The sequence below is a fragment of the Nothoprocta perdicaria genome, unplaced genomic scaffold (genome assembly GCF_003342845.1).
Source record: "Nothoprocta perdicaria isolate Ctin4 unplaced genomic scaffold, notPer1 scaffold_47, whole genome shotgun sequence".
Taxonomy (NCBI): domain Eukaryota; kingdom Metazoa; phylum Chordata; class Aves; order Tinamiformes; family Tinamidae; genus Nothoprocta; species Nothoprocta perdicaria.
In genome coordinates this window covers 1,299,279-1,323,534 of record NW_020455721.1, presented here as the reverse complement: position 1 = coordinate 1,323,534, position 24,256 = coordinate 1,299,279, and the positions used below count along the sequence as shown (strand labels likewise).

Genomic DNA, 24,256 nt, shown 5'->3' with positions numbered 1-24,256 from the left:
TCTGAAAAAGAAGTCCCCTTGCTTGCAGTAGGCGATGGGGCTGTGAGAGGGAGCGCGGGACGCCAACGGGCACGGCAGTGTGCACCCACATGCACGGCACGTGAGAGAAGAAAACTGCATGTAAGCTCCTGTTCCTACCCAAATTCTCCCAACTTGAATGCAGCCCCTGACTACAGGCAGTGCCACGTTATGAAAACGGCTGACTCGAAGTTATCATGCCTGGCAAGGCAGGTTTCCTAAGGGCCAGGCCACCTCTGGGGCACAGGGAAAGGAGGAAGAGGGCTGAGGAGCTCAGCACCATCCTGGAGCTACCTTAAAATCCATCTGAATATAATTAATGGGACGCATCAAATTCAACAAAGCACCGGCGGAAATAAAGTAGCTGCAGGACAAAAGGCTTAACTTACTGAATAAGACAAGGCTATGAGAGATTTCCCCACGTTCCCTGCTGTAAAGCACTGCTGAAAAAAGCAGCCATTGCGCTACTGCTTTTCTTGACCTTTTCACTGAAAGAGAGCAGAGTAAAAACAGGAAAGAGCTGAAAAAATGACATGCATTAAAGATGCTTCATGTTAGGAAAGTCTTTTGAGTCACAGTTGCAAATTCATTCTGTGTCAGATTTGCCAATATAATGCTTGCTAACGACTATCTATTAACAGCACAAGCAGTCAAAATGAGTGTGTCTCTCCCAGCTGTTGTGGCAACGCAGAATATACTACAGGATGCAGCTACTTGCCTCCCTTGCTGTTTTGCACCACCCAAAAGCTCATCCCCTTGCACTATGTTTAACTTAAAATGCCCCGAGTCCCAAGGAGATTTGCAGTCTTAATTGCATTTTTTTTTCTTAACAATGATGCCAATGAGTACGGAAATAAATCTATTGTCAGCAGAAGCCGTGCACTAATTTTGTTCTTTCATGGTTTGGTTGATTCAGTATAGCTAGGAATCAAGAGTAAAGTGGATCATAGCTTAATATAGAGTGTGGTTAATCTTCCTTTTGCATAATGCTGGTACACTATGGCCCAAATACCAGAGATTTATTTGATGTGTACATGCTTCCAAGCATTAGTAAACAAGTTGCAGCCCATTATGAAAGAAGAGCAGATCTGAACAGTTGTGAAGCTCCTTATACATGCTAGACTGACACAAGCGGTGTGATGTTCTTACATCTGTATGGGCATTATTTTTATCATTTTGAAGACTATTTTACCCAGGAATACATATATATTTTTAACACAAGTATAAAAATATGGGTGTGATCATATTGCCTTGCCCTGATACAATACTGTCTCAAATACTAGAAATAAAGTAGCTAGAGAGACAGACTTTTTCTTTTTTTTTTTTTAAGGGATTTGATTCCTCATGACACAACTTACCAAGAGGAAAAACCACACCAGGGCTCCACAAATGTACAGACACAATAACATACACTCAAGAAAAGGCTTCTTTCTCCAATTTTTCTCCATTTTTCTCCAAGAAGAAATGAACTTCTTTCATTTCTTTTTCTCTAATTACTCCTTTTAATAAGTTACATAACATATACGGAAGTACTCTGTAAAATATCGCAGAATATTTTTCTTTATTAAACCAATCAAATATTCTCTTGCGTTCTATTTTAGATTATAGATTATAGATTATATTTCCATTATTATTTTAATAACACCTTTGTTTTTTGTTACTTTGCAAATGAAAAGAACTGGGGTCTTTAGAAGCTGGTCACAGGGGCAAATTATGAATTTAAATACAAACTTTTTAACCACGGAATTTCGAACCAAAGATTTACCCCGTATGTAGTGCAGCAAAAGCGCTTCTGCACGCCAAGTTACTGACAGGTATCAGTGTCGTGAGGACAAGAGCCCCAGCTTGAACTACAATATTTTAACACAGAGGCCAAACCCTCCACGCTGTACTGCCGAGTTTAAGAAAGCCCACTCTCATAACAGGGCACAATTCTGTACAAAGCAGAGGACACGTGATTCCATGCTCCTGCACGGGCTTTCCAAGCCCGTGCCTAACTCCTGGCTCTCCCACAGGCATACATGTTCCAAGCAATTTTCCCAGTGTTCCTGCTGCACTCCCTGACCCCCCACCGAAGGCAGCCGAGCAGCGTCAGTCCCTGCTGTCGCCCCACGCTGCCCCGTGCCACACACGGCGCTGAGGTGACTCCGGACCCGTCGCCTCTGCTCCTTCCCACAGGGAGCGAAGAGGCACCGAGAGAGGGAGGGCGAAAGGATGCAGTGAGTTGGGGGGGGCGCACCTTTCACGCAGCAAGTGGAAAAATCTCTGCTGCCCGTTCAGGATGCTTTGCCCTTTCCCACCCTTCCCTACAGCGGGACTCCGGAAAAGCAGCACTCTGGATGCGGGCTCTTTGGCTGAAGGCTCAATCCGGGTGGCAGCCATCACACGGATCCAGCAGCGCTCAGAGAGGCACCGGGTGACTGGGAGACACCAGGAGGCCACAAAAGCAGCAGCACAGTAAAGGGAGAGGATGCCAGAATCTCAGATAAGCGGTTATGGCAAAGTTCACTTAAAATGTTCTGCTAAGCTCTTCCATTTCAAAGACAAAACTTTGATTTAAGGAAGAGATTTTTTAGTACTATCTTTGTATTTTTTTTCCCTTCAAAGCATGAAAGAACTTCTGTTTTTTCCAAACTAAATGAACAAAGTTTACGGTCAAAGCCTCTCCAGAAATCTCAGGTCCCACCTCTCTTAAAACCAGCAGCCCGTGCAGCCCAACATTCCAGCCCTGGTTGAACAGCCTGCAACATTCCCCAGCCGTCCCGCCTGCACTCCGGGAGCCAGGACACGCGTGGAGCTGCGTTCCCGAGGGCAGGGGCAGCCCCAGGAAAGGGCCCGGGGCCGCAGGGCTCTGCAGAGCCTCCCTGGGCACGGGGGAGCTCAGCTCACCGCACAGGCTGCACGTGGGAGCCGAGCTGCCAGGCCTTCAAGCACGCAGTTGCTCCTCTGAACTTCAAGCGCTGCAGGTTTATGGCTGCATGGTTTTATTATCTGATTTTATGGGCCTGTCTCTTCCTCCTCACCTACTGCTTTCCCCATATCTCTCTGGGCTCCTCCCGTTCATTCCCCCTTGGCACCCTTCGCTTTCCCAGCTCAGCAATAACAACCTCCAGGAAAAGCAGGGATGCGGCGGGCCCTGGCCCTGGCTGCCCCAGCGGCCTAGGGGACGTTCCTGGGCAAAGCTTCTCAGGCTTGTTTCACACTTGATGCTGGGAAAATGCAGCAGCAGAAGGAATTTCCCAGCATCGAGAATTCCCTTCTCCTGACAGCAAGGCACAGCACATACCTTCCACATGGGGGGTACGCGTAGGAAAATAAACAAACACCCTTTGGAGTAGGCAGCACAAAAGGGAAGCAGCCACTCGCTACTCGCACAGCTGCCTGGAAGCCGGGATAACCCGACGGGCGCTGCTCACTGCACACACCGGTGAGGCTGCCGGTAGGAACCTCCCTGTCGGAGCGCCGGGATGGAGCCGCCAGCTCCGCGCCACAGGGCCGGGCCCGGGGACAAGGCTGCAGCTTAGCAGGTTTCCCTGGGCCTCGGGGCTGCCCTCGCCTCTGCGCCCATCCACAGGGGCTGCCGGGGAATAGTTTTTAGAAAGCTGGCACATACAGTCAAAAAAAGATTATTTGATTATTTGCCTATTATCTAAGTGACAAACTGCCGGGCAAATATTATCACCTACTACACGGGCGCAAGAATGGGTAAATTCACACATATTCATACTGGCAGTGACAGTTTACTCACATTCATATTGCACTGAAACAAAAACTCTGAGGGACCGCTTTTTCCAGCAAAATCTCAGCGCTCTGAGCACGGCCATAACTGCACTGATGCTGGCAGAATGCTTGCTGTCATTACCGACGCTGCTGCATTGTAAAAAAGGCAATTGCAAAATTGGTTCAAAGGACTTCCATGTAATGTGTTCAAAATGGCCCGAATTGATCACTCTGCTAGAACAACACAGTAGAAATTTGGAGCAAATAATGAATAACAGCAAGTGCATTCAGAAAGAAAGATAGTGGTGTTGACACACTGAAAACGTACATTAAAAAAAAAGCAGGAAAAATTACATGAAACTGTAATAATACAGTAACTGAGAAAAATAATGAGACACGAAAAAAAATGTACTTCAGGATTTTATTTTACCTCAAGCCTTGGGAAAGGCTCTGAGCTTCCTCAACTTGCAGACTCCCCGAAGTTTTTCCAGAAAGGTGAAATGCTCTGGAGAGCAACTTCACGCCCACTGACAGCCAGATCGCTTTTCCCAGTCCCACTCCTCTTCAGGAGCAGGTCAGTAAGCGGAGTGGTCCTCAGACCACAGCCGCTGGTCGCTCTGAACACAGAGAGCCCAACCAAAACCCACCCCTGCACTGCGGCCCCATCAGCCAGCAATGCTTTACAGGTCTAGCTCCAGCGAGGGCTCCCATGATGTTCCCCTTCTCCACACTGATCCACATGCAGGCTGCCCCACACTGATCCCTGCGACTGCAGCACAGGCACTGCCAACTCTGCCACCACAACCCCCAAGCTCCAAGAAAAGCAGCAGATGTTATTTGAGGGCTACAGGCCCTCACTGCAAATAAATAAAGTGCAGATTGCTTAAGAGTAGAGCACAGATGGGACACACTCCTGCTCTGGGGCAGCGCGTGCAGTTGTGAAAGGCCTAAAATGCAGTGGACCTCCTTAAGGTGGGACACAGACTTGTGACTGAAGACAGCAGGATGCCTACAGGTGCAAATTCATTTCTACATGGTGCTCTTTATCATAAAAGCTCAGGAGCCATTTACAAAGGGTATCAGTACCATGGAGATGCAGGAGCAAAGGGAAGGAAGGGACAGATGAGAAACCAAAACAGCCATCTGCCTCCAGGCAATGCCCAGGACCTCAATCGTGCATATGGGGGCAAGGCCTCAGCTCTCAGTTGCAATTAAGAGACCCTTAACACTCCTAATCCCTAAAATCTCCTGCTCTCCTAAACGTCCCTCTGAGGGGGACACATCTGGGGTCAACCGCAGCGTCTGCAGTCACGCTCCTGGTGCCTCAGACATGCCGTAGGTGACTCAAACCAGACACACGAGCCACCTTTTTCTCCTTCACCACCTGAATACCAGGTGAAATTTCTCAAGAACAAACTAAATCAGACTCAGATCTTACATATGCTCTCTCCAGCAGCCCATCACTTTTCCTAAAATTCAGGGCAATAGCCAGCATTCCAAGAGGCCAGCAACCTTCACAACCTCACCTGCACTAACAAACAAGGCAGCAATAAGGTAAGAAAACTTTCTGGGTTACAATCTTGACAGCAAGGTTTTAGAAGCAAAAATTGGAAAACTCACTCCCCAGCTGGTTACGAATTCTGCCTTGAAACCAAGTATTTAGTAATTATCCAGTAAGGGGAAGTTGTGGACAGTTACACCTCAGGGTATTTCCAGAAATGACAAATATTTTAAAATGCAAATTCACAAATTCTATGGCTTATATCATTTGAATATCTAATGCACATCCTGGCCACTTACTGTATTTTGAGCAAATACCACAGTGAGAACCATTTTTCCAAGACTACATAAAACCCCACTGACACATCCGAACACACTTTTAAGCAGTAAAAAAAAGATAAAAGCACATTGTAAATGGCATGTGTTAGTCACCATATTCTCTGTTAATAACCTATGGAATTAAGAGGTCCCAGATATAAAATAACTCGTGAATCACTGATAGCTCTATGGGACATTAAATGGGAATTAGGCATATGTCACAAATTTTCACTCACTTTTTTTTAACTTGGTCAGCTGTGCCTAGCTACTACAGTTTGGATTTGTTTTGTTTGTCATTCCCTAAAGGCTTGATCCCAATGCCATTAATTTGCACTAACATCCAAGAAGCAGGTTCAGATTCTAAACCAGAAGGCTAATGTTATTAAAATAATTTACTTGCATGTCCCTAACGGCAGTTAGACTAGATCAACAAATAAAAAGATTCACTTCAGCTAGCACGCTGCCACGCACCGAGCGTGTAGCTCCCCGCAGGAGCACTCGCGGAAGGGCTTCAAGGCCGGGCACGCGGGAACGCTGCCAGAGCAACATTTTCCATGCGCTCTGCACACGCTGTGAATCACCTCACCAGGCCCTGTGGAGTAAAACCTCTGCATTACTCTCCTGTCCACGTGTCCCCAGCTAGGTTCTCGAGCACCAAGACATAAAGGCACTTGCAATGGTTCTAGCGACTGGACCCGTTTCTTTTCCTAATCACAATAATACTGTAACACAAAATAAGGAGGCTGCTTATATGTCACAAAGCAGAACTGTGCCCCTTTGACATATACACACTGAAGTACCCACAAGCATCTCAAAACATTTCAGGAGAGAAAATGCCTTTTGAAGTTTTGCTTTTTAAATTCATACCTAGCTTTTTAAATTGCCTGGTAAGCAGTCTGGGTAGAAAGAAATATTATACAGTGCAAATGCATGCTAAAATGTCATTTCCATTCTAAAGACTAAAAACTACTATTAAGCACATCTGCAAACAAGGGGCTCTGAAAGTGCAAGATGTATTTCTGAAAGGAAAAAGAAGTCACAAGTAACAGAGCACTCAGAAAAGCAGCTAACTTTCCCTTCCTATCCCCCAAAAGAAAACTCCTTTGATGAATTTACACATAGCTCAACATGTAGAATCAAACCGGGACAACCAACATCAGCATCACAAAATCAAAACCTATGAATATACTACCCCTTGCACAGACCTGCCTTGGGCCAGACCCCTCAGGTGCAAAGTACAACATGGTCAAAAACTTCCACCCGTCTCCGTCTCTATTTTGCTCTGTCTTTGGAGGCAAGTTTGCTGTTCTGAGAATACACAGGGCCCTCGGGCTCCTCCAGATCCATACATTAAAACTTACTATTTGTGAGATGCTGTGTCCTCATCCCACCTTAAACCAGGCAGGACATCGTGAACTTACCGAAAAATAGTAAATCTGCGCACACAGCCATAAGGAAAGAAGGCTTGCTTGTTTCTGAAATAAAATAAGCAGAAGAAACATAAAGCCAACCCTATTTTATTTTCCAAAAAGAAAGATTTCTCCTCAATAAGCTCTTCTACAGCCAAATGTCACTATCAAGATGGTGACATATGTCAAATGAGTTAAGAGAATGGACAGCCTACACACCACCATGCACTTTTTCTGTACTGCATATACTGATACATTGGTATAAGGGAATCCAAACCACTTTGCAGCCCTGTGCTATTAACCATTTTGAGAGTATTTTCATCAACTATCAAAATGATGGGGGGGAGGAGAGAAAAAAAAAAAAAAAAAAAGGAGAAATGACAAAAAAATCTATTTCCAATTCTACCTGTTTAGGGGTATTCCCAAAATGGGACATTAAATGTCCAGTTCTGAAAGATAATCTTGTCTCAGTTTTCATGAGGTATTTTTCATCATATCTGAAGGGCTTAAAAAATGTTGTTTTTATCTAATCAGAATGCTCTCTTTCCTCCTGCAGCCCTGGCATTCTTTGTGGTGAGACTGTTTCAGTATCAATATTAATATTCAAATGTCAAGTTTGTGACACACTACATTTCCTGTACTATTTAAAGCATTCAGAACAATTATTATCTGTGAAATATTAAACAGTAAATTTTTGCTACCTATTTCCAATTGCAACAGCTCTGTGACAGAACACGAGGCACATGCTTTTTCGCATACAGATGCACTGTTCTGCTTTTCTAGCAATATTCAGCTGCTTCCCCAAATTTACTTGTGTTGTTTTTAGCATAGTTACATATTTATCCTTTTTTTTCTTCCAATTCAGGCTTGAGTACCAATTGCAGTTACAGTATTTAGTATCTCAGACCATTGTTCGGCACGCGTGCCATAATCTATACCAACTTTAGCACAGTATGAATCATCATGCAGCTTTTAATTCTTAGGGAAAGGTAAAATTTTTGCTATATTAACTCCAGAGCTCTTAAAAAATCTTTCGAGATTGCTTTTTTTTTTCCTGTTTCAATACCTAGTTGAGTCGTTTTCTTCTGTAATTATCTAAACTGTGGTTACATATCTTTGCTTATAAGAAGTATTTTTATTACAACATGTAGGTGTCTTAAAAGTAACGTACGTTGGAGCTATACAGCTGAGAATGCACTGAGCTGCTGCTGCTTCCCACCAAGCTGCACACGGTTTGGAGCAGCCTTCCTATAGCAGTACGAGCTGGAAATAACAAACAGCTATGCCCATTTTTAAAAGGGCACATGTTAATCACAGAGGTGCATTTTGCTGTATGTCAGAGAATAGATTCACCAGGAATGCACAAAAAGCAAGTCAGGGCTTCCGTGAATGGGCAGTAGTACAAGCTGAAGAGGAAAATGAAGCAACCCAAAGCTCTACTTTCGGTGTGCGGTTCGGTTGCACCATGAAGGACTCGAGCAGCATTGCACAGGTCAGCCCCTGATGCTGCTGGTCTCTCCAGAGCTGCAGGCTCACCTCGGATCGCACTTTTCCCATTTTAATTACATCCGCTCCCAACTGGAGCCGAAGGGCCCGCTCGGAACCCTCTGCGAGGCAGCAGGAGGAGCACGAGCAGGAGCAGGGCCTAAAACAACACATCTACAGTAGTCAACAGCGCGGCGTTACGTAAATGCTTGTTAATATCTCTATATGGACTGGCCATCAACATTGCCATCACCATCATCGCTGTACTCGGGGACGCCTGCGTGCTGGACACCATCCACGCTGCTCTCAAGCCAGCTGCAAGGAATTGTTTGGGAGCGACACAAGGCACCTCCCGCCCCTCCAGGCATGTGCCCACAGGGAATGAAGGCCTCCTTTTTCACGTGTGCTAATGGGATCCTACCAACTCAGGGCAAGAGCTGCTTTAACTCCCTGCTTTTGCAGGGTTGTGAAAATGAAACTTCAGTTTTGTTTCAGGAAATCAAGGGTTATGGCTTGTTCGAGTAGTATGTCATGATGTGAAACAACCAGGGCTAAAAATTCAACAATGAGGTTTAAACAACAGTTAATGAATAATGTGCCCTGCAACTCTTCATCACTTTGTTTACACTGCTTTGAGAGTTACAAATGAAGTAATAAACAGCAAGATCCATTTTGCCAACAGAAGGAGCCTGTCACAAACGCCTTTTAAAAAATACCAGGGACGCTGCTAACCTCCCAGGCATCTTCCCGGCCCAGTCTGTGAGCAGGGCCTTGAATCGGGCCGCCTGTCGCGGCCAGGAGGACGGCCGTGTTTGTCCCCAGTGTCGCTGCACTGGCACAACCGAGCTCGTCATTCCAAAGTGTTTGAAGTACCTTGAGCATGACAGGAGACACAGAAAAACAAATTCCATTCTGCAATAGGCAACTCATACTAACGGTAATTAATTCACATTCACAACACAAGCTGAAGCGCTTCCAAAAAATCCATTATGATAAATTCTGAGAACAAGTATCAGGAGCAAAACAGAGAACTTGGCTGGGCCTAAGCAAGCCTACTAGGCTCAGCCTAAGCAAGTCTACTGACACAAAATCAAACACCTTTCCCGGATGAGTTCGAGTCTTCCTCCTCATCCCTGTTCCTGGAGAGATGTCTGTCTAAGGCTCATCAAACTGCACAGGTCAAGATTTGATTCCAGAGAAAATTACTGATTTCTGCAGACAGAGGAGAATTCAGGGGGCTAATATTGTTTTCTGCGGTGATGTTACGTAAAACTAGAGTGGAACAGCTTCACGTTATGAGGTTTAGCTGACAGAATTGGGGTACACGTTGTCCCAAATTTCACAGTAAAACATGGTCTTTCCTTCTCTTGTCCTTCCCAGGTATCCTCTACTCAGCCACACTCAGACCCCTCTCTGGGGGGGTCTGGGGAGCAGAGCCACCCACGTGAGAGCCAACCTGCTGAAGACATTGCACCAAAGCACCCCACTGCTCAGACACTGAGGCGGAGGCGCCACGGCACGCTGCGTAACACGGACACAGCTAAGTGAGATGAACTCTGCGTGGAAGAGCCCAGCAAAAGGCTCTTCCTTCTCTGGGATCCATCAACACACGGTTTATATATGCACATTACTAGCTGAACAGATCGACTCTGAGAAACGAGCATGAACTTTTTCAAGTCCCTAACAGAAGTGGAGACATAACCCAGGCCAGCAGTCCTACATCATGTACTACAACCTTAACCACATACAAGAAAAACAAACTTCAGCTACACAGTCCACAAAAATGCTTATTTTCCTTGCCCATCCTTGCCCAAGAGTATGAATTGCCCAAGCAGCAAATACCAATTCTTCACATAACACCTCTGAGACCAACAGAATTCCTGGACAGCTATCCAACTTCCAATAACAAGGCATTTACAGGGAGCAAAACAGCTCAAACACCCACATTCTCTACAAGATATAATAATGCACCTCATATTTAGATGACAGCCTGTTTTAGGTGCATGCTTAACCGCACAGGTCTCCATAAAGCAAACGCACCAGAATTTCACCACGGGGTAGAAGGGAAACCAGAGGCTGCAAGTGCACAGCCCTGCGCTGCCAGCTCGGGGCCGAACGCTCCCGGGCTGATCCCGAAGGCTTGCCAGCAAGGAGGAGCCCGCGGAGCCGGCGGAAAGCTGCGATGCGGCTGATTAGGCCTCTGTGGGGAGCGCGAGGCTGCCGGGGGCTGCGCGCTGCAGATTAGGCTCGTGATCCCGGGCTCTGCGGCACCACGAACACCCTGCCAGCCTAACCGGGCCAGGACCTGTGCCACACAGAGCCTCCAAATGCAACTCCTGCAAAAATAACAGTATCGGTGAAGCCCCTCATTGCCCGTGGCTTAAACCCCTCTGGAATGAACTGCTCTGTAAGAAACTCTAAAAACAAAGCGAAGGACATGATGGGATTTACGGCAAAAATACAGTAAGGGCAGTGCCTCCCCGAAAAAAGGGACAATTTGGCATCTGCAGTGCGTACAAGATGTCTTCATACACTTTCCTGACTCCCTGCCAGCAACTATTCAGAAAAGACCACTTAACAAGCAAACAGGTCTTCGGCACAACAAATAATAAAAAAGAGAGCAAAGCTGGTGCTATTTAAATATCATGAAACATTCTGCTAATCATGCACAGATGGAAGTACAGACGCTTCTGCCAGACGCCTTGTTCAGAAACTTTGCTCTATTTTTAATTATTTGATGCGCAGAAGACCTGCTTGCTGGTTAAAAGGACACTGCCTTTAAAAGGACTCCATCAATATGGAGACTTTTGTTTTTAATGGATAATTTTCAAAGTAACATATCGTATCTTTGAGTTCTTCTATCACTTTTTCATAATTTTATCAGTATGGGGCATATTTTTTCAGAAACTGACTACATATGGGAAAAGTGAAACTAACCACGCTATTCAAAATCTACTGGCAAACATACTGGGTAAATCTAAATGGAAAATGTGCATTTCCCCATAATATCCTTTCTTTTTCAACTTTTTTGTGTCTATAACAACCAGGGGCATTGATTTTCCTATAAAAGTATTATTTTGGGCAGTTTTCCTCTCACTCAAAAAAAAGCATTTTTTTTTTTTGTGAAAATACATGACCTCCAAAATCCATCAACTAAATTATTTATTGTTTTTCTAACAATTTTGAAAGTCGTTTTGATGACCTTTCATTTTGACAGCCAGGTCCTTGCAAAAAATGCTTTACAATGATACAAAAGAGTTGACATAACTGCGGGGAGGAAAAAGCAATACTGCTTTATTTTCACTTCCTACATTTCCCAAAGTTCTCTAGGGGGTACTTTAATTCCTCTATTTCGCTACAGCAGTCAAGGAATTTCTACAACTGAAAAGAGATTCACTCAATTCATACTATGCTCTATTTTTCTTTCTTTCTTTTCTTCCTTCTCTCTTTTTTTTTTTTTTTCTCTTTTTGAATCAAGTGATTTTAGTTTGTATTTTATCTTGAAAGTTTTGCAATCCGCCACTGCAGGTTTTCACTCTTGGAACCAAAGCAGAACATGAAAAAGACCAGAAAACCAAGCCACTGCTTTCATCTCAACTCTATGATATGTGAAGTCATATTCCATCTTTAAAGCTTCCCAGCAATTTAGAGTGTCACTGTTAACACGGTCCAAGAATTCTTTTATTAGTGTACTACACGATGGGGTAATAAAATAACAGAGAGCCATGATCTTCCAAACAAATGGCCCGAAGAAGATGGTTCCCTGCTAATCCTCAGGTAAAGGAAAAAATATATTTATACATATACACATATATATAAAAACACACACACATGTAATTAAACTGCCACTTTGTAGCATTACATGAACAAATAAATGCAACTACTTTTTCAAGGTCCACTGAGGAGCCTGGAAAGCAGGATGCCTGCTGAAGAGGCACTGCAGCTGGAAGCCAGGATAGACTGGCTGGGATACACAGGACTGAAAGGCCAGTGTTCAGCCCCGAAACAAGCCCCCACCCTGAAGTGTTGGAGAAGAAGCAAAGATTTTGCCCCCTGGGAGGAGCGAAGGGCTTGCCTGGACACATCACCAGGGCTGTAAAGCTCAGACTTCAGCTATGACTAACAAGGAAGGAAGAGAGGTAGATGAAACAACATTCAAATTTGCAGTTCTGCAGAAAAATTACCGAGGGCTAGAAACCCTCCAAGTCAAAATGGATCTTAGATGCCTAGAAACCCATGCAAATGACAGGGAAGGGAGGGCCGCCCTGCAGCCAGAGCCCAGTGCAGGTGACGGGAGAGGTGAGAGCGCTGCGCAAGCAGCGCCGCAGAGCAGCGCTGAGGAGGGAAACCCATCCACCATCCATCCTCCACCAAAGGATGAAGCCTGGAAAAGGCGAGGATGGGACAGAAAGATAAAAGGGTAAAATAAAAAGGAGGGGGCTGTATGAAAGCTGTAGCAGCTCCAGAGGGAGAGGAACAGCTCCCGTTCCTCTCCGGCCACGTGGCGCTCGGCACGTTGGGATCTGCAGGTGCCGGCCGTGTGTTTGCCTGCTGCTGCTGCTGCAGCACGTGTCTCAGGTGCTGGCTGCACGCTTCCTTCCCGCCCCCATTCTCCTAAGGACCCTTTCCCACCGTGCCGCAGCAGGTAACCAAAGAGCATCTGAGTGGCTGTGTCCTGCAAGGAATGTCAGGCTCCCCCTCAGGAACTAACTTCATTCACTCTCTCACTAGTCAGAGTGTTTCTCCCGGACGCACCGTGGAGCCGTGACAGAAGGAAGTCGGAGGCGGCCAAGGCATCGGAGCGCTGCTACGCGCAGCCCCATCTGCAGCGGCCTCATCACCAAACCCAGCGCACCGGGACCGAGTCCTCCGCGCCGTCAGCTTGTGCAAATACAGAACAAAACGCAGACTTTTTCCTCTCTTTAGTCCTTCTCATATGGTAGGGTCATATAAAAGTCAATATATAAAATGCTTGTGCCCTATCCATGAAAAAAATACATATAATGCAATGTTAAACGCCAGACTATTGGTCCATGCTATCTACTGTCATTCTCTGTTCCCATAAAAAAGAACCTAGGCCTCAAACACGCTGCAGAGCGAGAGCTGCAGTGTCTGTCTTCTCCCTGTTACAACCACCAGGCTCGCTAAGGAAATCACATACAGCCCACGTGGGCTGTCTCATCAACCAAAGCACCAGGCCAGATCACAGCAGGGATCCAGGAAAAATTATCAGGCTGATAGCAGGAAACCTGTAACTCACCCCTGAGCCAAGGAGGAGATGCACAAGACCGGAGTGGAAACGTAAAGAGGCTTCTCCATTCTGCAAACGAGGAGAAGCAAAAGAAACGTATTTACCCAGATCCATCAGTTCAGCTCTTCCAGTGCTGCTGGCCACTTGGAAGTGCTGCTGAGGGTGGCTGGTGTGCAAAATGGGTGAGAAAATGCAGAGGAAATAAATACAAAATCCAAAATCAGCTCCCTCATTACAAAAAGTTGGGGGGAGAGGGAAGGCACCATTTGAATTTTCATTTAGATGTCAGGCAGGTAACAGCTGTTCTGAGCAGAAACTTCCACTGTATGTTCATGAGTTTTGCCTTCTTGTAACTAGATGCTCAAATCGTAAGACATTAATATGAAATTATGATCTTGTATTAACTGAAAGATCATGTTTATGATACTCATACTGCAGGGTTTTACTTACGTGAATACTGATGGAAATATCAGCATTCGTATGTTTGGGGCCAAATACTTTCCTTGAGAGTTCAATTTCAACGGCAAAGAATATTGCCTCCCTTTTCTGAGGGAAGAAGATAACAATGATCCAATCTACTCCTTTCAGCAAATTTCTGCTCAGGCCACAAGCAATTTCAGTCTTTAGTAAAATGCTTCTGGGCCTAAATAAGAGCATGAGCAAAGAATGGTTTCGATGATTCACAAGGTAGGCGACCTGCAGTGCAACCTTGTGCCTCTGAGCAGCCTTTGCTGCCTCTTTTAAAACAAACCTGGCGCAGGGGTCCTGGATGCAGGTTCCTCCACAGCCACGATGCTTTTTGGAAGGCCAAGGGACAGCTCCCAGGCAGGCGGGTGAACCTTTCAGATCACAGGCAGCACAGTCTGTTCACAGTGGTGCTTTTTTATGACTTTCATGGAGCATTTCTGTTTCCAGTGATGCTATATAAGCTCCACTTGAGAGCTCTCGAGTAAATTAAAAAAAACAGAATAGACTAAAAGGTTTGGAAAGAGTAGTTTAACTATTTTCTTGGTCCTGCTTACGTCTCTTATTTTACAAAATGCAAAAATCTATTTTGCCTGTTGTGCAAAAAAGTAAAATGGAACCTATTTTGGCATTCAAAATAAGAAAAACTAATATCCAAGTTGCAACAAATAGAAGAGAGTTGTGTTAGTATTTGAATTATGTACTTCAAGCCACCTTTGATCAACATGATTAATATTCCTTTCAAAAGATTTTATAGCTGGTGTACTTCACAAACACAATTAAAGTAGATTAATCTGTTCTGAATTCTACATTTCATAAAATTACTGTTCCTCTGATTAATTCTATAAAAACACATGTAACTGTGTAATAATGCACTTTCCTCATTGAGGAAACAAGCCTGTGACTGAGCGTATGCTGACTGGCCAAGAGATATGAGTATGAGTATCTAATAAATCATGAAGCCCGGTGATGCAATCCCATGCAAGCTCATACACTAAACACTACACTTCCTATTTCACAAAAATAATAATAAAAAAAATCCTATTTCTGCCTAATTCTTATCTTACAGCACCTGAGCAATTAAGAGGGGATTCTTTAAGCACTCACATCTGTGGGATACTAGGTCAACAAAGTGACTGTAATGGATTCACAAACCTCTGCCTGCTGAAGCCAGGAATCCTGTAGGAGCAGAGCAGTTTTGGCAGCAGCATTGGGGCTTGCAATGCAGGCCCCAGCCAGGGAGTGGGATTGCTCCGGCCACGGACTAAAAGCATGTGAATAAGGACTGGGGAAGGCTAAAGAAAGACTGCTAGAAGCAGAGAAAACAAAGGGATATTTAAATATCACATACCAGAACAGTACAACAATTACCAGTATTGACTGCAAAACAAACATTTTAAGCTGTAAAAAATATATATATTGTGAATTTTTTTTAAGAACAAGACTTCCTTTAAAATACATTATTTCAGTGGAGGGGTAGAAATGATATGCAGAAGATACCTCTGACAGGCTTCTATTTCCTCACGTCTAAGCTGCACTAGCTTTTGTTTTGATTTTTGGAGGGCCAACATATTTCCTATCCTGCTTGCAGACTATTCTATGCCAGACACAATTTTAAAATGCAAGTGCCACCGTCCCCTAACCCTCCCCTTTGATTTTTGGCAAGTGCTGTGCCTCGCTCCCACGAAGCTCACCACTACCTGCAGACAGTTTTGATGTTCCCATGGCCAGGCTGAGCACTGCTCAGAAAACACCGATATCCCCGGGCCCCCGCTGCAGTTTCTGAGGCACAGATTAAGCACGGTACCCTGCTCAACAAGCTCATCGCTGTTAAGTAACTCATCAGAAAATAAAGAGGGAATTATCAAATGGGAATTGCCAAGTAATTAGTTCTCTGAAGCAGATGACATACAACTGTTCAAGGGAGGGGCTTCCCTCTTAGTCATATGTCAAAGTAGAGCCTACTAAGCTGTAAATAAAAATGCAGTACATATGATCAGAGCCGTGGGTTTTTAACCACTAGTGGCACATGCAGAATGAACTTAACATTTTTTACAGCGTAACAGCCCATTAAGATGTTTTTTTCTCTCTTGCACACAATGAATTTTCAAATGATTCTGGATCTGCTGTCAGACCATCTGGGGGAAGCAAGGAATACAGCACAGCACCAGGGAGGTGACAAGCACAAGGGCTAAGGAAGAAACCCATGTGCTACCATATTATCCTGGGAAAAACAAGCAGCATTCCCCACGGGCTGCCAGGTGTGCCAAGGAAGGGCCACCAGGGAGAAAACACCCACCGGCACAAAAACCCTGAGCACAGCAAGGAGAACTAAGCCTGCTTTTTTCTACAACCGCCTCCCTGTATTGAAACCATTTTTTCGACTAGTCCCATCACGGAAGAGTTCAGGTTTATGAAAATGCGTGACCTTCACAAGCGGGTGCCTAGCAAACAAAATGCAGCGACTGTCACAACCACGTTGGGACAGGAGTGCACAACCCCTGAACTCCGCATTTTCTTGCAAACCAATGAGCAACTCAACAGAAATTCCTTAGGTTTCCAGCTAGTCTTTTTTCCCTCCACGTGCAGCGACCACGGCCACATCCACACCTGCAGCTCCCTTCCCGCCGTCCGGCCGCTTTCGGCCCTTGCTGCAGAAGTTCTCTACGGCTCAGAGTAACCTCCCAAAGAAAATGTGCTGAGGTGATGTATTAATGCACGCTAACATTCATGGATCAGATTCTCCTTGTGCTCTCACTACTCTCACACAAATCTCTCTTTGAAACCGAAACTAGGGTCTGAACCAAACCTCAGGTCCTTCTCAGGTCTCGTTATGGCCTTGAGTCCAGCACTGTCCTCCAGGCAGATCCCTACACCCGACTCCATTTACCCTTTATATTACATCACAAAACTTCGGTTCAGTCTGACGCGAGACCAGCAGGATCTGCTGCAGGAACAACAGTGCAAAAACACGAAAGGCCAACCCCAAGGTGACAAGGCAGAGCTTGGAGATGGCCCAGGCTCATTTCTCAGATGTTAGCCTGCACTCATAGCTTTTCATTTACTTGAAATTTATGCACTCGCATACAAAACAATTTTGAAAAATGATTTCGAATTACTATCCAATTTTATCTAGTTTATATCTCTCTTTTTAGCTTGTGTACCTGATATACTGGATAAAAACCTCCACCACCTGCCTTCTTTTAGCACTACAGCCACTGTAGGCCTTGACAAACAGTACAAGAGGGAAAAGATAAAATCAGTTTTGAAAGAACATCAGTAATACAATCACATAATTGCCACTGGATGCACTAATATAGGCACAGATTTGCTCTTTTTACATTCACCATAAAGTATTTTAAGACGATATAGTATCATTCATTTAAACAGAAGAAGAACCAGAAAACGGCATTAACCATAAAATATTTCTTTTGTAAAAACATGCCACGTTAAGTTGGAGACAGATACACTTATGGAAAGTTCAGTAAAAAAAGAAATCTTACTACTGAGCTGCTGCTGTACAGTCAACCCAATGCAGTAATATGATTAAAAGATATCAAGTGACTCAACAGTGGAAAAGATTAAAAAGAACTCTTTAGCTCTTACAACGTCCAGTGTCTTATGCAAAATCCTCTCGACACAACTGCTTAAAAGAGAGCATTGAGTCATTTTGCCTACGTGGAAGGAGGCAGTACATGCTTTGAGCAAGTAACAATAACTCTGTGTTTTTGAGCTCAGGCTAAACTTAACCAGACTCAGGATGAACTAAAGATAAATAACTAAAAGTCCCTGTCCCTATTTGCTTTATTTTGGTGGTGGTTTTACCAATCCTGATGCCCTCGCTCGGGCACGACGCTGCCCGCGGGCTGCCCAGGCCTCCGAGGACGCCCCTCTGTCCAATGGAGGGACCGAGGCAATGCTGAGGAGCAGGAAGGCTCTGTCTCCACAACTTGGGCTGTCCTTGTTTTGTCACGGAGTGGGTCTGATGGTGATTGTTCCCTAAAGACAACGAGAACCGCCTAACAAAGCCAACAGAGCTACCTCAAACGCGGTGACTGCATCAGCATGTTTAAGAACAAGGAAAGAGCCCCAAACCAACTCGATCCAAGATCCACAAAGACAACACCGCACTTCAAGCTACTCTGGTACATAAAGGAAAAAGCTAGTGCTATAAACAGTGCTCATACACAGTGCTATACGTAGTGCATATATAGTGCTATAAACCTGTCATGCCTCCAGCCAAAGGCCAACTGCACTGAAGTGCTTTTTTTTTCTTTAATCCAACATGTTTGTTTAACATTTAATATATTCCTTTTCATGCAATCACAGGAAATACCAGTTCAAGGTGACTTAGCGATGTGTTGTGGGTAACACAATGTGAGTATTCATACGACGCTTGGATCTGACCAGCAAATAATCGCTTCGAGTCGAGAGAGAGAAGCCTTTCCTGCAGCAACCGTTTCTGCAAATACAAACAACGTCGCCCAACCTAAGCTAAATCCAGGAAAAACGAAACACCCTGTGGAAATGTTCATGTCGCCACAAAAAGCTTCCTTCTACCTCATCTCTCAAGCCCATGGCTGCTATCGAGCTGGTTTCCTCCCAAAATTGAAAGAGGCAACGTGCCTGTGCAGGGGCACTGTGTCTGGCACTGCGCTCCCGAGAAAATAATACTGCTCCAGAGAGATGCAGCGGCTACGATCCACCCGCAGCACGCCAGCTCGTCTGCAAGCCGTAAGGGGCATGTCTTTACACGTAACTACTGCTTGGCCAACTTCCCCTCAGAGCACAGCACCCTAGCCCTCAGCCACAGCGACATGTGACGCCCTGCACGCTGCTCTGGGGCACGCTGCACACGCCGAGAAGTCCCTCTGCAACGGGCACTTTCTCAGGAGCCTCTCCTCTAGGGAACGCTGCCGTTCTCAAAGACTTCTGGCTTCCAAAAATCTTTTGACTTTGTGCAACTAACCACTATGTTTAAATTTCTGTTATTTAAAGACACAGAGAGTTTTCTTTTTATGACCTTTATCGGTTCTTTTGAAGCATTAGGAATATTGTCAATCCCAAGCACTCAAAAAATCGTGAGACAGGTCCAAAAAAACAGACTGGCAAAATGACAATCAGATTAGAGAAATAAAATCAAAATTGATGTTCTTTTCATTGGCAGTATGATTCTCGAGCCTTTAGAGTTGGTGTTTTTAAGGCATTCTCCCAAACCATATGGGACCAGGAGGAGAACAGAGGAGTCTGCTATTTTGTGCACTTTTGTGTTCTGGTTATGGTATTTCAGGGAAAAATGGTAAAAAAATGAAAATGCTCCTCAAATTAGAGGCAAAGGCATCCAGGCATGTCACTATTAGTTGTGCTAAAGTTATCATTCTATTATAACAGACAAAGCTTGGTGCAGAAAAGGAGATCTGCACACTGGAGAAGTCCAACAGGCTGCAAGCAACAAGAACCACTAACAATGCTCATAAAAAATTGCATTATTTTATGCAGGACATTTTCCAACAAGAACAACAACAAAAAAAAAAAGAATCAGACACTAAACTTTGTCATTCATACCACCATCTTACAATAACTGAATGTAGCCCGACCTGAGGTGATGGAAAAACCACTCATCTGGAACCCACTGCCCTAGCTGAGTCACTACATAGAGTTAATGCCTTTTCCCAAGCAGAGTTTCTCAAGGACCTCTACTGCCAAGCAAGGGAAATACAAACATTTCACAGGTAGGCAATTACGAAGATATCCTAAGGTATCCATGTTGAATAGAACGCAACACAGAGCACGAACACTCGTTAGAGAAAATAAATCATCATATTCTCACCTTATTGACAGTGCATATCCGTATGGTGACGGCAAAAACGGGGGTGGTCACTGTCCTAGAGGCAGGGGTCAAGGATAAATTCACAGCTTGTATTGCTTGCCCATCTGGTCCGGCCTGCAACGTGACTGGTGATCCAGCAGCGGAGGAGACGAGCCCAAAATAAAAAGAAACAACAACAAACCCACGGTTAGGAGTCAAGCGATTCACAACACGCTAAGATACCCCAGTGAAAGCCAAGAGGCTGCTGCCACTATTACTCAAGCAGAGATCAACTATGGATTCAATCCTGCCGACAGAGCACATACAGCAGAGAACATACCCCATTTATTCAAGGCCAGCGCCTTCCTCCTAAACGCGATCTTAATGAGGTGAGGAATCAGCAGCAAGTGGGGATGACTCTCCTCGCTGCCAGCAGGACATATTTTATCCGAGGAGGGGCACCACCCAGAACAAAATACTGCTGCAACTGCTACAACACGCTAGATGGGAAACAAGCAGCCCTGAGAACGTGGCACTAACTCGTGCATTCATTTGCCGTGCCTTCAATTAACAGTGCTAAGTTACAGCTGATGCCTATCACTGCAGACGCGCAAATAATACAAAGGAAAACACTATCGGTGCATTTTTTTCTACTTCTGTATTTTTCTTCAGTAAAATTACAAAGAGACAGCATCAGATTTCTGCTGACATCACAAATTAAGCAAAATATTTTTTTTTTTCACTTGGAATCCCAGCAAATATTTTTATCACCCTCGGGACAATAAAAGGATTTACTGGGACCGTCTCTCTTTTACTGAGAAGCACTTTTGTAGTTTCAGTTTATGAACATACTTTCTTGTTCCTATTTATGGGGGGATTTACAGACAGAGGCTCCTCACCCAACCCTCCGTCAGCAACAGCCGCACGGCGGCAGGCGCTGGGCTACTCTGCAGCCTCAGACCTACACACGCACGCACACCGACCCGCACGGGATTCAGAACCACCGCCCACTACGATCCCCAGGAAAAAAACTACCATTAAGCATTATATTCTCAGCACGTGCACGGCGATCAGGGAGCAATTACAGCTGTCAGTCCAGTTTTACGAAAGTTAGGGGTCTGCAAAGTTTCTTACATTAAAAATATCAGCCACGTATCAGCTAAGTCAAAACCCAGTAAGATTTTTTTTTTTTATGTAAAAATGAGGCAATCACTGAATGCATTGTGAATAGAACATCAGACCCCAAAATACAACATCCTCGTTTAAATGCCTGTGTATTTATTTGTCTCACTTAAAGTTCTGCATAAAAGCAAAATGAAACGACGAGGTCCATATTCTCCACTTTGCAAAGCTGAGACTATTTAACTTCTTATATGGGAAAGTCACTGCAGCAGAGCACGTCATCTCTTTGCTCGGAAACACCTACCTGTGCCGAGCCTACCACGCTCCAGCTCCGCTCGCTAATCACACTTTCCTTGCTGAAGCAGAGATGGTTACGGCAGCCTCAGAGGGGAGCTGCGTTCAAACCCGTTCTCCGAGCTGTGCAAATTGCACACACGGCTGCGCACGGGCGTCCCAAAGAGTTAACCTGTCATTTCCCGCCCGGGCGTCCCAAGGAGCTAACCTGTCAGCACCTGTATGCTCTGCTGAGGCTGTTTCCCCGACTCCTGTGCGGCCGTGTGGCCGAGCGCTCCTGCCGCGCGGCGCGGCAGGGCTGCAGCATCGGGGCACTCTGCAGAGATGCAACCCTGACACACGTGACTCTTGAGGCCAGCAAGGCCTCCTTTACGGAATCTCCCCCGGGACCGGCACCGCCAGCGGCGCGGCAGGACGCGGCACGAGCAGCAGTAGTGACCACCCTCGCTGCCGTGTACCGAGACGTGCCGCTGAACTTCAGAGGGCTCTGCAAAAATCAGGTCTCCCTTTCGCTTACTAGCCCTGCTACTAAAACAACCGTTCTCAAATTCTACTGTTTAGATCATCACTTGCTTTTCAGGTGACTTCATTTTAATGTCTGTTTTTTAATTAACATGAAACCGGGTCACTTGATCCATTATATATACATAAAAAAAAAAATATTAAGAATGTTCAGATCTCTTGTAATAGTCTTTTAAAATACGACTACTTTTTTTTTTTTTTTTTTTTTTTCTCCAATCTAAGTAAATTAAAGGAGCCCAGGAGGGCAACGGAGAAGAGCTGCACTGTTTATTCTCAAGAAGTCTTTTCGCTACGTATATAGGGCCTTTTGGAAAATAATCCCTCTCTAATGCTCTTAGTCACACAGGTAATTTGTCTCACAATAAATTGCGTGTAGGGCGCACGTGGCTGGCATGGGCTCGCTCCAGAGCGGCCACCCGGCCCGGGACCCTAAAACCATCCCCTGCACCTCAGCACCCCAGCCATTAAAGCACCCATTTCACCCGGGTATTTTCGGGCAGCGTGCGGCTCCAGGCCGATACGGCGGGCGCACGAGATCAGCGACTCCAAGAGAGGTGTTAACCGCTTCTGCGGCGGTTAATGCAGCTCCCGAAGCAGGGGAAAAGCCTATTTAAAGCCAAAAGCACGTTTTGCCTTAAAAAGATATTCGAGAAAATTACGGTTATACACAGGAGATCACTTCCTGAGCTCCGCTACTCTACTATATGTCTGGATTAAGTCCAGTAAGTGGAGTTATTCTAGATATACACCCATGTAAGTGGCTCAGAACCCAGTCCACTGGAGTCGCTCCAGATTTACAACACTGGCGCAGAGTGCCAAATTTGGTGCCTTTAAAAAAAAAAAAAAAAAAAAAAACTGTATTTGCCTTTGTAAAAGACTAGTTCAAAAGGGTGGTGCCCACACGCTGAGCACAAACACGCATTCCTTAGCAAAATGCAGCTCTGGCAGCACTGGGAAGTTTGCAGCTACTTGGATTGCACGGGGTTTTTTTTTTTCTCAGTGCATTACAGGCTTCGTGGCAGAAAAGCCTCCTGCTCTATCGCCGAAACATTTTCCTAAGCACAAACGCAAAAAAAGGGGCAAATCAAACCCGAATTATTCTCTAATTGGAATGTCTCAGGCCAAACGGTTTTTAGCAGCAGCTCCCCCGTCATGTTCTATCGGGTGGAAACGCGACGCAGGGCAAAGGCGCCGAGGCGGCCGGGCGGGCGCCCAAGGGCAGCGCCGAGGGCCGGGTCGGCGGCGGGAGCTCGGCGGCTGCAGCGGGGCGGGCGGGCACCAACGGGCGCTGAGCGGGCACCAACGGGCGCTGAGCGGGCACCAACGGGCGCTGAGCGGGCACCAACGGGCGCGCCCGTTACCATGGCAGCCCCGCCCGGCGCCGGCCGCGTCCACCGGCCCGGCGCGGGCAACGGCCGCGACCCCTGCGCACCCGCGTCACCCGGAGCGGCAACAGCCGGACTACAGCCTGCGCCTTCCGCGCCGAGCCTCCCACGCGACCACAGCGCGGCTGGGTGTCCCCCCCGCCACCGCCGCCGTTCCCCGAGTGCCTCCGCCGTTCACAGCCCGGCTCGCCGCGCTGCGGGACAGGCAGCCGGGCGCCACGGCCGCGTCTCCCCCCCCCGCGGCAGGTTCCAAGCGAAACCGAAATTAAAAGTCCTCGGCTCCCCGCAGGCCGGGCGCGCGCGCGACCCCGCGGCTGCTGCAGCGGGGCACACCGAAGGGGACAGCCCGCGCGGCGAGGCCGGGCGGTCCCCTCTGCCACGGGGAGCGGGCAGGTCCCCGCGGGGCTCACCCACCTGCCCCGCTGCCCGCGCGGCCCCGGGGACGGCGGCGCGCGGCGGGTCGGAGGCGCGGGCGCTCCCGCCGCGGGCAGCCCGGGCTAATCCCGCCCGAACTGGGGCTAATCCCGCCCGCGGCCGGGACGCGACGGCAGCGGCAGCAGCAGCAGCTCGGCGGAGTCCCTGTGACACGGCACGCGGTAAACAGAACAAAAATAGCCCGCCGCTCGCGCCATCTCCCCGGCGCGTTATATAACGGGCTTCCGACTTGTTCTCTCGCCCGCTGTTACTGCCCGGCAGCGCCGACCCGCCCCGCGCCCGTCCCCGCTCACGTGCGCCCGGGCCGCCCTTCCGCGGCCGCTTCCCAACGGCGGCGCGGGCGGCGCGCGGGGGCCGAGCCCCCCACCCCGGCTCCGGCGCGCGCGGACGCCTGCGAAATAAAAATGAAACGGGCGCGGGCGGGGGGCGCCATTCAACCCCAACGCTTGGGCGAAAATAAACAAATACGGAAATAAACCTAAAGGAAACAGCAAGGGGGGGGTGCCGCCCCGCCGCCCCCCGC

The 24,256-nt window shown here is 46.6% G+C and overlaps 1 protein-coding gene across 2 annotated transcripts in view; it reads right to left on the bottom strand.

The window, feature by feature from the left end:
- ATXN1 (ataxin 1) overlaps positions 1 to 20,117 on the bottom strand; it is a 183,238-nt gene extending 163,121 nt beyond the window's left edge. Inside the window, exon 1 of one of the 2 annotated variants that reach the window (XM_026047046.1) lies at positions 19,997 to 20,117. The gene's annotated coding sequence lies outside the window, so the exon portion shown is untranslated. Of the gene's footprint in view, positions 1 to 6,977; positions 7,011 to 19,996 lie in introns of those variants that run through there. The other variant, XM_026047047.1, reaches the window with a different exon arrangement.
- Positions 20,118 to 24,256: the final 4,139 nt, after the last annotated feature.